At 37.9% G+C, this 13,295-nt stretch overlaps 1 long non-coding RNA gene across 1 annotated transcript; it reads right to left on the reverse strand.

Annotated features, from left to right (window-relative positions):
* Positions 1-382: 382 nt before the first annotated feature.
* On the reverse strand, positions 383-12,707 carry LOC125754402 (uncharacterized). Its single transcript, XR_007408470.1, has 3 exons — positions 12,615-12,707; positions 4,115-4,524; positions 383-762 (listed from the first exon to the last, which is right to left on the reverse strand). It is a non-coding gene; the product is annotated as an uncharacterized LOC125754402 (long non-coding RNA).
* Between the last annotated feature and the right edge of the window lie 588 nt (positions 12,708-13,295).

A 13,295-nucleotide genomic window follows, 5' to 3' on the forward strand; every position in this document is an offset into this window, starting at 1 on the left:
CTTGACAATCCTGAGGGGTACTAGTTGGGCATTTTGTAAAGTTGCCCCCCTGGTTTTGTCTCATGTTTTGCTCATGATCAGATTGCACTTTTGGGTTTGGAGGAAGACCACAGAGGTGAAGTGCCATTTTCATCACATCATACAAAGTGTACATTCTGTCAACATGACTTCTCAGTTGAGGCTAACCTTGATCACCTGACTTAAGTAGTCTTTGTCAGATTTCTCCACTGTAGAGTTACCGTTCTCCCCTTTCCATATAGTACTCAAGTCATTATTCACAACTGTACATAAGGAATGGGGAATTATGCTCCACCTTCTTTAGAGTAGAGTACCTACAAAAATTATTTAGAAATCAAAAAGGAGATTTTTCTCTTTCCCCAAATTTACTAATTTATTTAAAAATTTATATCAATGTGGGCTCATAGATGTTTCTTTTAAACTTCAGGTTATAATACAATTCCTCCAATTGTTCCAGCTGTGGCCATAGGTAGTTCTTTCAGTCAGCTCCTGAATCTCTTTGACATATCCTCAAGACTGTGGATGTTTTCTTGAACACTCTTATTTTTTGGCATTGCACAATGCTCCACTCAAGCAACTCTTACTGTTCTCTTATTCAGTTTTGAGAATGCATGACAAGTACAATAGCAATGGCATGAGAAGTACATGGTGATCAGAGGCTCAGACTCTCAGATGAGGGTCTGGATCACCTCACCAAGTAGGCCATACAGACTAGCAGAGGTGCTAGTGAAGGATATGGAGATTCTGGAATGAGAGAGAGAAGAAGGAGACATTGGGTATCTTAGGGCTTCAAGACCAGCTGCAATGGTGGAAGCTGTAGGTCATTCCACTAATTTTCCCTTTGTTAGTTTCCCCCAAGAAAAGACACTCCAAGGATTTGGAGGAGCTGCTCCTTAAGTTTATAGGAAGAAATTGATCAAAGCTGCTCAAGTGTGGATGGTGCACTGCACAAATGGGGTTTTCTCAGGACTTAGGCTGTCAGCCTTCTCTGGGAATTACCCTCAGCCTAGGAAAGTGACCCCATCCCAGGTCACGTCCCATCTGGGGTGAGCCTACACCTAATGCCAGGAGGGTGTGGGGCTATAAAGGCCAATACCCTCACCTTAACTTGCGCCCATAGCACCTGATTATCTCTCTGGGGTGAAGCGAGGCCTTACTATAATTGTATCACAGCACAGCTTCTTTCTATAATCCCAATGCCTTCCATTCCTCCATAAGTACGGAATGTGAAGAGCTCCCTTGCACACTAATCTCCATTTTAGAGCCTGATTTTTGGAGAACCTCACCTGTACTGTGTTTCCCCACACAAAAGATGATACAAAAATTTACCTATATTTTTTTCTTTAACCTCCATTGTTTGTTTGCTTGTTTTCCCTCTATGTTTAACTCTTCGAGACTTAAGCCATTTAGAATTTATTTTGTCATATGATTTCAGGTAGACACCTAAATTTTTATTCTGCTAAGGAGAACCAGCTATGCCAATACCATCTTCTCCCGGATGATTTGAAGATTATGCACTAAATCTCATAAATTTGGGAGTCTCTTTCTGGAATCTATTCTGTTCTATTGATTTTTTTGGTCTATCCACATGCCAAAACTATATTTCAAACATTACGGTAGATCTCTACTCTGGCAAGACGAGAAATCCCTTACCATTCTTTTTCTTAAGTAGGCTTCATCCCCAGCATCGAGCCCAATGCGGAGCTTGAACTCACGACCCCGAGATTGATACCTGAGCTGAAATCAAGAGTTGGATACCCAACCAACTGAGCCACCCAGACACCACCCCTTCAATGTGTTTTCTAATAGGTTTCTCAATCTATCATACCTCACATTTTCTGGTAATTATCTATAATTACCAGTTTTGCCTTTTCCTTCCCAATATTAAGTCCTCTTGTTTCTTTTTCTTGTCTTCTTACATTGGCAAAAATTTGTGATACAATTTTAAATGGTGTCAGTGATAGCAGTTATCCTTGAGTTATTCCCAACATTAAAGGGCATGTTAACTTTTGTGCATGATGTTTGAGTTTTGATATAAGTTTCTGGTAGATACTATTTATTGAAGAGAATATTAGGAAATAAATATACATTGAAATATATCATGATTCATATGTATATGTATATATATATACACACACATATATATATAGGTTGCTATCTCTTTTTTGTTGCTTGGTGCAATTTATGGGTGAGTGGTTTTTAAAATTTTTTCTTTGCATATATTACTTCAGGAAATAGGAGCAAAAAGTTACTATTCCAATCTTTTTAAACAGTAAGTCTATAGTAGTCTATGCCAAATAGGAAACTATAGCAGGGGTCCATTTGAACAGACTAGGCAAGCAATTGAAGTTTGAGACTAATGTTGACTGAGCTGGAAGGTTCCTTATCATAACTACTCCCTCTTCTGGTCAGGATGGCTTAGGGATTAAGCACCAACAGAAAACAGACCAGAAGTCAACCTCTCAGAGCCAAGTTCTGGTTTTGGAAAGAGGACTAACAGCGTTATCTCTGAGAGCAGGAGGGTAAGAGGTGAGGCTGTCCATACTCACTTTTCCATGAGGAACACTTACACACTTAGAAAGTGGGGCACCCACTGTAGCTATCTGGAAGACTAATCTGATGAGTCCTATTGCTGAGCCCAGGAAGCCTAACCTACATCTTGGGAAGAATCCTTGGGAAGGGTTTTATCAGATAAATGGGCTGAATGATCCAAAAATAAAGGGTTCTTAAGAAAATACAAAATCCAGAAGCTGATGGACAGTGTCAAGTGTCAAACTGTAGAAGGGAATTTTGGGCATAATGTCATCAGGAGCTAAGGATATTAGGAGAAACAGTTAAGAAAGTTAGTGCAAGATTAAAGTGAATTATTCATGAACTTCGGGCCATTTATTTCAGTTAAAATGAATTATCAGTGAACTTCAGGCCGGGTACACACGGCAAAAATGTAGGGTTTTAGAGGGATTCTTTAAAAATTTTTATTTTGAAATAACTTTAAACTTAGAGAAAAAGTCACAAAAATTACAAAGAGTTCTTATATATTCCTTCAACCTGCCACTTCTAATGCTAACATCTTACATAACCAATGTTTCATTATCAAAACCAGTTTGTTTGGTTTTTAACTCTGTACTGGCTGTGTGTTGAGGGTTGCAGCCAACTGACTTTTACCTTTGCACAGGACAGACTAGATGGTACATGAGTCCCAATAACATGTAGTACCATCATATTAGACCAAATGAGAGCGAGGGACTGGTCTCAAGTGATATTTCCTGATGAAAATTGTACTACAGAAAAGAAGATTCTATATATATTCTCTATTCCAGGCTATGCAAGTGAGATAAAAGAAAAAGACAAAAGAGCAGATCCAAAGTCATATCACTGAGAAAATGGTGGAGAAGAAAGGTGTATGGTGGTTAAAATGTATCTTGTATCTTACAGGTCACTGGTTGGAAAACTCTATTTTAGATTCATTTTCTCAGGATTTCACTAAATAGATTTAATGGGTCATGAAGAGCTAGGAGGAAAAGCACTGATTACTGCCATGTCTACACATTGAAACTCTGACGCTTAACACCTCTGGTGATCCCCTTCTGCATACCTCTGAGTGGGCCAGGCATGGAAGCTCTACAATTAGCATTCATGTGGTGGCTTTTACAGAGGACTCAGCAAGGAGTACTTAAAGTAGACTTTCCGCCTGCATGGCTGTGTATCAGAGATGACCCAGTGGAAGAAGAATGGTTTAAAGAGTAACTACAATAATAGCATGAGATTTTCTGGGGATACAGTTACAAAGAACAATGGAGTGACTTAAATACGTTAGAGACTGGTAGACAAATCTATGAAAATGTTGGAAATTTAAAACACCAATGTGGGAGGTGCCTGGGTGGCTCAGCCGGTTAACCATTTGCCTTCATGACCCCAGGGTCCTGGGATCAGCCAGAGTTGGGCTCCCTGCCCAGCGGGAAACCTACTTCTCCCTCTCCCTCTGCCTGCCTCTCTGCTTGCTTCTGCTCTCTCTCTCTTTCTCTGTCAAATAAATAAGTAAGTAATCTTTTAAAATTAAAAAAAAAAAAAACCACACTAATGTGGTAGTCCTTACCATACATCAAAAGTTTCCTACTTGGATGTGTAATCAAGAAACTTCTCTGAGGAATGGTGGGAGTCAGAGCAAATGTCACTTGAAAAACTTTCATAAATGGATCTTGGAAACTAGCCCTTTATCTGATACGTCATTTGCAAATATCTTCTCCCATTCTGTAGGTTGTCTTTTAGTTTTGTTGACTGTATCCTTTGCTGTGCAAAAGCTTCTTATCTTGATGAAGTCCCAATAGTTCATTTTTGCTTTTGTTTCTTTTGCCATCACGGATGTATCTTGCAAGAAGTTGCTGTGGCCGAGTTCAAAAAGGGTGTTGCCTGTGTTCTCCTCTAGGATTTTGATGGAATTTTGTCTCACATTTAGATCTTTCATCCATTTTGAGTTTATCTTTGTGTATGGTGAAAGAGAGTGGTCTAGATGTAAAATAAGGGTACAGAAATATGTTGTGTTTTCGTAGGATTTTTAAGCAGGAAGATTTCCCTTATTTATTTATATATTTAACAAAGAAATTGTGCCAGGTTCAGCTTCTAGTAATATATCTATGTATTAGGACTGATAGATCTTTTATATTCAAGCTGAAGAGATAGAAAAATTACAAGGATAATCAACACACAAGATGCTTTTAAATAGTGATTAGTTCTGTGAAGTAGATAAAGCAAAGTGAGTTGATAGAGATCAACAGACAGAGAGGGAGAGGGGCTCCTTTAGATTAGCTGTCAGTCCTAAAAGAAAACAGGCAGCAAATTCTTAGACTTGGGTCTTGGCTATATTTTTGGGGGATCATCTCCTCAGACAAGGGCAACAAAAGCAAAAATAAAGAGTTGGGATTACATCAAACTGAAGAACTTTTGCACAGCTAAGGAAACCAGCAACAAAATGAAATAGGCAACCTCCTGAATGGGAGAGGATATTTACAAATGATGTATCCAATAAGGAGTTAATTTCCAAAATATATAAAGAACACATACAGGTCAACACCAAACAAACAAACACCCCCCAAACCTCACCACAATGCAATTAAAAACTGGGCAGAGGATCTGAATAAACATTTTTCCAGAGAAGAAATACAGATGGCAAACAGATGTGTGAAAAGATGCTCAGTATCACTCATCATCAGGGAAATGCAAAGCTAAACCACAATGAGATATGATCTCACACCAGCCAGAATAACTAGTATTAAAAAGACAAGAAATAACAAGTGTTGGTGAGGAGGTTGAGAAAAGGAAACCCTTGTGCACTGTTGGTGGGGATCTAAATTGGTGCAGGATCTATGGGAAAAGTATGAAGTTTCCTCAAGACACTAAAAATAGAAATACCATATGATCCAGCCGTTCCACTTCTGGGCATTTATCCAAAGAAAACAAAAACACTAATTCAAAAGGATATATGCACCCCAGTGTGTATTACAGCATTATTTACAATAGCCAGTATGTGGAAGCTACCTAAGTGTTCACTGATAGATGAATAAAGAAGATGTTTATGTGTATGTATACACAATAGAATATTACTCAGCAGCCAAAAAGAATGAAATCTTTCCATTTTGATAACATAGGTAGACCTAGAAGACACTATGATGAGTGAAATAAGTCATACTGAGAAAGACAAATACCATATGGTTTCACTTACACATGGAATCGCAAAAGTAAAACAAATAAACAAGCAAAACCGAAACAAACTCCTAAGTACAGAGAATAAAATGGTGGTTACCAGAGAAGATAGGGGTGGGAAGATGGGTTAAACAGGTAAAAGGGGCGTAAGAGGTGCAACCTTCCAGTTATAAAATAAGTAAGTCACAGAGATATAAAGTATAAGGTAGGGAATATAGTCAAAATACTGTAATAACTTTGTATGCTGACTAGCTACACTTATCATGGTGGTCACTTCATAACACATAAAAGTGGGAATTACTCTGTTGTACATCTGAAACTAATAGAATATTACATATAAACTATACTTCAAGTAAGAAAAATACCCTTTTTTTGTTTTTTGTTTGTTTGTTTGTTTGTTTTTTTGACGATTAGGCTGTCAGGCAAGGCCTCTCCTCAGAGGGACATATTCGTTGTGATGCTTGTAGTGTCCATGGTGGCCTGTAGGCGCCAGAGTCACCTTGAGGGAGCTCCTACCGGCCACCATGGGACACTTTGAGCATCAAAATTCATATTTAGGGAATAATACATTGTAACTCCCAAAATAAAATGAGTTCATGAACCCATACATGCATACATACATACATAAATGGAGGAGGATGGAATGTTCTTACAGTAAAAGTCCAGCTAATAACACAGACGGAGTGATGGAGTTAGGAAATCATTAATGGTTGCTACAACTCATGGATAAAAGTTTGATAAGGAATAGAATATTTACATAGTTTCAAAATATCTTCCCACAGATTACTTATTAATTGTAAAGGTAGATTTTTAACTTTACAGTGCAAAAAAAGACCCTGGACATATGACCTAATCAAGTGAGCAAAGTGACATGACTCACACTGGGACAATCAACTCACATACCTCCTGAAAGAAAGCAGAGTTGGATATAACATCCCTGCAGTGGTATTCATACCCAAACCACATACTGAATTTAGAGTCATGAGAAAACATCAAACAAGCCAACACTGGTCAACATTGTACAAAACAACTGTCCTGGACTCTTCAAAGATATAAAGAAAAACTGTCGAATTGTTCTAGATGAAAGGAGATTGAAAATCAATGCAATGTATGATCCTGGATTCAATTTTAAACTGGAGATATAAAGAAAAGCTGTGAAGGACATTCCTGAGACCACCGAGAAAAATAGTATATGCATTATGGGTTAGATAATATTGTGTCAATGTTAAATTTCCTGATTATATAAAAAGTTTTTTCTTTGTACTTTATACCAAAGTGTTTAGAGAATAAGGTAGCATAATGTCTCCAACATATTCTCAAAAGTCTCAAAAAATGTATACATCCATCCACACAGAATGGTAAAGCAAAGGGGATGGATGCAAACATTTAGTGGATCTGGGGAAATGGTATAAGAGAATTCCTTGTACTGCTATTTCAGTCTTTCTGTAAGTATGAAAATAGATCAATACGAAAAATTACCAAAAATCCAACCAATTAACCAACCAACCAAACATACCCCAAACCTCGGCTGGTTAAGCTGCTTCATCTGGTGGTATGATTGAAGTTATCCCTACAGGATAAGAAATGGATTCTGGCTGATTTAAGCAGAAAAGGGATTTATTAAAAGGTACTAGAGCTGATCTTAATTTTTTAAAAGATGTATTTATTTATTTTAGAGAGAGTATGTGTGCATGAGGAGGGGAGGGGCTGGGGGAGAGAGAAAGGGGGAAGCAGATTCCCTTCTGATCACTGAGCCTGATGTGGTTCCATCCCAGGACCCTGAGATCATGACCTGAGCTGAAACCAAGAGTCAGATGCTTAGCAGACTGAGCCCCCCAGGCACCCCTGACTTTTACTTTTTTAATAGACTAGGCAACGCAGACCAACCCTTCTGCTGAAAACAACTAAGAAAGCTGGATGAAATACAAATGTGTCCCTCCTAACGGCATCACAGAGATGGCAAGATAGTGAGGCAGGACTAAACCAAGATACCATAGAAATGGAAATCCAGAGATTTCTGCTCTGGGAGAAGAAACAGCTGAGAGTCAGAACAGCACCACTAACAATCTGACTGGTTTGGGACAGGGGTCTGAAAACTTTTTTCCTAAAAGTCCAGATGTTAAATATTTTAGGGTTGCAGACCATACAGTCTCTGGTTCTTTGTCATAATTATTCAATTTTGTCATTGTAGAATAAAATTTTAGTTTTAGCAGAGATATCTGCACATCCATGTTAATAGCAGCACGACTCATAATAGCCGAGAGGTGAATACAACTCAAATGTCCACTGGCAGATAAATGGATGAGCAAAATGTAGTAAATACATACGATAGAATATTACTGAGCCTTAACAAGGAAGGAAAATCATAGAGAATATGTTGGAGCTCGGGGAGGAGGAAAGGTAAATCGTTATTTAATGAATATAGAGTTTCAGGCTTGTAAGATGAAAAAGTTCTGGAAATCTGTTTCACAAAACAATGTGAACATATTTAGCATGATTGAACTGTACACTCAGAAATGGTTAGGATGGTAAATTTACGTTCTGTGTGTGTTGTTGTTGTTGTTGTTTTACCACAACCAAAAAATGTATGTAATAATAACAGAAAAGAGTATCAGTGAGGTTGTTCATGTAGTTAGTGATCAGGATTGTTTGTTGGAAACAAAGTTTTGGGAATCAAATGTTTGAAAATGTTTTTTAAAAAAGAAGTCATAGAAAATACATAAACAAACGAGAGTGGCTATGTTTCAATACAACTTTATGGACAATAACAGGCAGCTGGCCTGTGAACCAGAGTTTGCTGAACCCTGGGCTGAAAAACAAAGTCAAAATTCAAAACGATTGGTTATGGAAGCCCTGAGCTCACACAAGCTCAGCCATGACCTTGTCCATGTGCAAGCAATGACAGTTACACCAGGATTGCACCCCGGCCAGCAGCTTATTGTAAAAGACCTCTAGTTACAAGACACATCCTGATTTCAGAGATATTAAAATATGAAGGAAAAAAGTGAAATTTAAAATCAATGAAATTTGGCAAATATTATTCTACACCCAGAGACACCATAGCGAAGTTGTGGAAAACCCAAAACAAAAAAACAAAACAAAACAAAAAATCCCAAAATAAGAGCTGGGTGGGGTTCCTGGATTTATCCTCAAAAGAGCAAGAGTTCAACTGACAGATGACTTCTCAAAATCACAATGGAAGCCATAATACAGTTAAAAGACGTTATAATAAATAGAAGGAAAATAAATGGCAAGTAAGAACCCAGCAAAAATCATGCAAGAATAAAGGTAAAATAAAGACATTTCAAAACAACAACACAAGGTAATTAGTACCAGTGGAGCTATGCTAAAGGAAATTCTAGAATATTCTTCAGGAAAAAAAAAAAAATCCGAGATGGAAAGCTTGTAAATAGTAGAAGGAATGAAAGGAAATGAAAATGGTAAAATGAGCATTGGCTACATAAAATAATAATGATGATGTTATGAGGTTAAAAGTATATTGGTAACCAAAGTTCATGGCAAATTATAGCATATAAATTGGGAAGAGATAAATAGAGTTATAGTATTCAAAATTAAGTAGGTATAGTATTCTAATGTTAAGTATTCTATAGCATTGTTGGGGAAGAGGGTAAAAGTTCCAATTAATGTTAAATGTTAAGATGTCAAGAATGCATGTCATATTTTATAGGACAACCATGAGAAAATTAATGGGAGTATATACATTCTGAACTACTAGAGCAAAAATAGCAGGGGGCGGGGGGGCACAATAAAAATACTTAATTCAAAAAAGTCAAAGAGGGAAGCCTGGCTGGCTTAGTCAGAAGAGCATGTGACTCTTGATTCCAGGGTCATGAGTTCAAGCACCACATTGGGTGTAGAGATTACTTAAATAAATAAAACTTAAAAAAAAATAAAAAGTCAAACGAAGGGACGATAACAAGGAAAGGTTGGGAAAATATAAAATGGAATAGAATGGCAAATTAAATTCAAATGTAATAGTTATCGTGTTAATTATAAGTAAACTAAATGTCCCAGTTGTCTGATAAGATTTTTAAAAGAAAAAAAAATTTGTTGTTCACAATAGACACATCAGAAATATAAGGAAACCAAAAGTTGAAATAATGGTAGGCATACCACGTAAATATAGAAAAAAAGCTGTCATTGAGAGAAAAAAAATAGTATTAATAGGAAGAGTCAGGCACAGCCTGGGTGGCTCAGTGGTTTAGTGCCACCTTCAGCCCAGGGCGTGATCCTGAAGACCCCGAATTGAGTCCCACGTCAGGCTCCCTAGCCTGCTTCTCCCTCTGCTTGGGTCTCTGCCTCTCTCTCTCTCTTTCTCTCTCTCTCTCTTTCATGAATAAGTAAATAAAATCTTTAAAAAAAAATAAGAAGAGTCATTTCATAAAAGGCTTAATTCACCAGGAAGATAAAACTACTCTTATTTATATCTTCCCAATACATAGCCTCAAAATATATTACAGAATGAGGGAAAATAGCCACATTTATAATCATAAGAGGAGATTTTAACACATTCTCTTGTTAATTGATAAAATAAGCAGAAAAAAAAACCAGTATAGCTACATAAGATTTTAAAAACATAATTAACAGGGATGCTTGCTGGAGTCAGTGGGTGCAACATGCAGCTCTTGATCTCGAGGTTGTGAGTTCAAACCCCATATTGCCGGTAGAGTCTACTTAAGAACACACAATTAACAAATTTGGTTTATTGTCCATAAAAAGAACACTAACCAACAATTTTTGTGGCAAGCACACTTGAAACATTTACAATAATTTATCTTTCATATAATAAAAATCAACAGATTTCAAAGAATTGGTAATGGACAGAGTATATATTCTGACCAAAAAGTAATTAAGTAAGAAATGTTTAAAAAGTAACTAGGTGGTCCTCATATGTTCAGAAATTAAGCAATTTACTTTCCAATACCCCATGGGTCAAAGAAGATACCAAAATGAAAATTAGAAGATATTTTTATAATGTAGAAGATATTTTTAATATTTTGATAATGATAATTTAAAATTTTGATAATTTGATAAAATGTATGTGAGTATAGTTAAGGGGGAAATTTATAGGAATAAATGCATATGTTAGAGAGGATAAGCACCTGAAGATTAAATTATAAAGATAGCAGAAATTAATGAAATAAGAAAAAATATACAATAAAGATAATCAACAAAGTCAAGAGCTAATTCTTTGTTATTTAGAAGTCTCAGACATAAGTTTAGGTAGAGTGAATAGAAGGGTAGAGTGAGAAATAATTCTGTTTCTTTCTGTCTCTGAAACTCACATTGAATCTTGGCTATAAATAATTCAACTAGGGGCACCTGGTAGCTCAGCTGGTAGAGCATGCAATCTTGATATCGGAGTTGTGAATTTGAGCCCCATGTTGGGTGTAGAGATTACTTAAAAATAAGATCTTAAAAAAGTTTCATCTAATTATTACTTAAATGGGTCACTTTAGTCTATGAGCCAAAGAATCAAGTATCAAGCAAAAAGTTAAATTTTGAATGGTGTGTGTGTGTGCGTGTGTGTGTCTAAGCAACTGTAACAAAATATTAAATAGGATTTAGCTTCTTGTCCATGGAATTAGTGACAAGAGCCAGAACTGAGGTCAAAGAGGGGTTAAGTTCCACATTTCCTGGGGTCATAAATACTCATCAGGGATTCTTAAGACATAGCAAACCAATCTTTTCTTTTTTTTTAATTCTATTTATTTATTTGGGAGAGAGTGAGAGAGATCACAGAAGGAGAGGGAGAGGGACAAGCAGATTCCGCACTGAGTAGAGGGCCTGATGTGGGGGCCAGATTCCAGGACCCTGGGATCATGACCTGAGCTGAAGGCAGATGCTTAACTGACTGAGCCTCCCAGGCATCCCCAAAACCAGTCTTATTACAATCAACCACGATTCTCTAACTCAGAGGTCAGCAATCTTTTTCTGTGAAGGACTAGATAGTAAATAGTGTAGGCTATGTGGGTATGGTTTCTGTTAAGACTATGCAACTCTGCATTGTAGTGCAAAAGCCACCATAGACAATATGTGAATGTGGTTGTGTTTCAATAAAACTTAATTTACAAAAATGGGCCATGGGCCTGATTTGTCCCATGAGCTATAGTTTGTTGACTCCTGATCTAAACACAGCCCTAATATCAGGCTAAGACTGATGAAGGAGAAAGAGCATCATCGTAGATGTGAATGAGAATGCCGTGGTTGCCCCCCCACTTTCTACTCCTGAGCAAAGTGAGGGAGACAAGAAAATCACTTGAAAATACAAAGTGTGCCTGAAGGGAAGACTGGAGTCTCCTGCTCTAGTTAGATCTTCTTTCAGGGAGTGAACTTATAGCTCTGAACTTCATCTAGGTAAACAAGCTAAAGAACTGGAGTTGGCAGGGCAGAGCGAGGTAGTTTATAGCCGAGGAAGGAACAACCAACTGCTGTGACGAAGACGTGCAGAATTCCCTTAGTTCCAGGGGTCACTATGGAAGGAAACTGGATTTGATTGGTTTTGCTGTAATTTCATATAAGAGGATTTGCATCCTGGCCCAAAGACTACCCAATCAGTTGTAAACGCGTTTGAACAGGGGCCAAACTTCCCAGGGTAGAGAACCTGGTAAATAGGGAGGCTTCCAGGCTTCCCCAAGAATATATACCATGCCACAAAGAGAGAGTCGTTGGTGACCTGCCAATAAGTAGGTATCCACAACCAGCTGGAGTGAAAAAAACAAGTAGCCACAGCCAACAAAAGGCCACACTAGCAGCCAGATCAGTAGAAGACACTCATCTGTTCCCAAGAAGAGTGAGGGCCAGACCACATATCCTCTCTTCTCCACCAGACCACACACTCAGAGGTGAGGTGCAAGGGGGCTCAAAGGACAGACCTTGCCTTCCTCGATTCAGGAACGTGGTCAGTGGTAGGGGAAGGAAAGCCTTAGGTTGGAATGGGGTTGTAGCTTTAAAGGGAATGGATTTTTCATAACTGAGGGTGACCTGGAAGTTCTAGAATCTGCTCACGGTGCTATTTATTAACAAATCTGCCATGGAGAAGACAAGGAGAGTTAAAGCAGCACATTTAGGAGCCATGCCTCCTGGGAGGAAAAGGCATAGTGTTTATATATCCCTGGGTTGAGACTATTTGAAAACTAAATATCAATGTATAGTAACACCTCATTAATCTGGAGTCTACATAGTTAGTCTTTTTGGCTACACATGCCAGTGTCAAGAAACTGGAACACACACTCATAGGTACACAGGCACACACACATCTATGAAGGAAAATCTGCCTCTTCTCTACTTAAAGCATTTTAAAAAAAAGGATTTTTTTTTTATTTATTCATGAGAGACATAGAAGCAGAGACATAGGCAGAGGGAGAAGCAGGCTCCCTGAGGGGACCCTGATGTAGGACTTGATCGCTGGACCCCAGAATCATGCCCTGAGCTGAAGGCAGACGCTCAACCACTGAGCCACCCAGGTGCCCCCTGCCTCTTCTTTATATCCCTCTGTGAACTACTCAAGTCCTTACTCAGAGCTGAATTAGCTAAATGATAAGAGAAAGCGAGGG

The sequence above is a fragment of the Canis lupus genome, chromosome 35 (assembly GCF_003254725.2).
Source record: "Canis lupus dingo isolate Sandy chromosome 35, ASM325472v2, whole genome shotgun sequence".
NCBI lineage: Eukaryota > Metazoa > Chordata > Mammalia > Carnivora > Canidae > Canis > Canis lupus.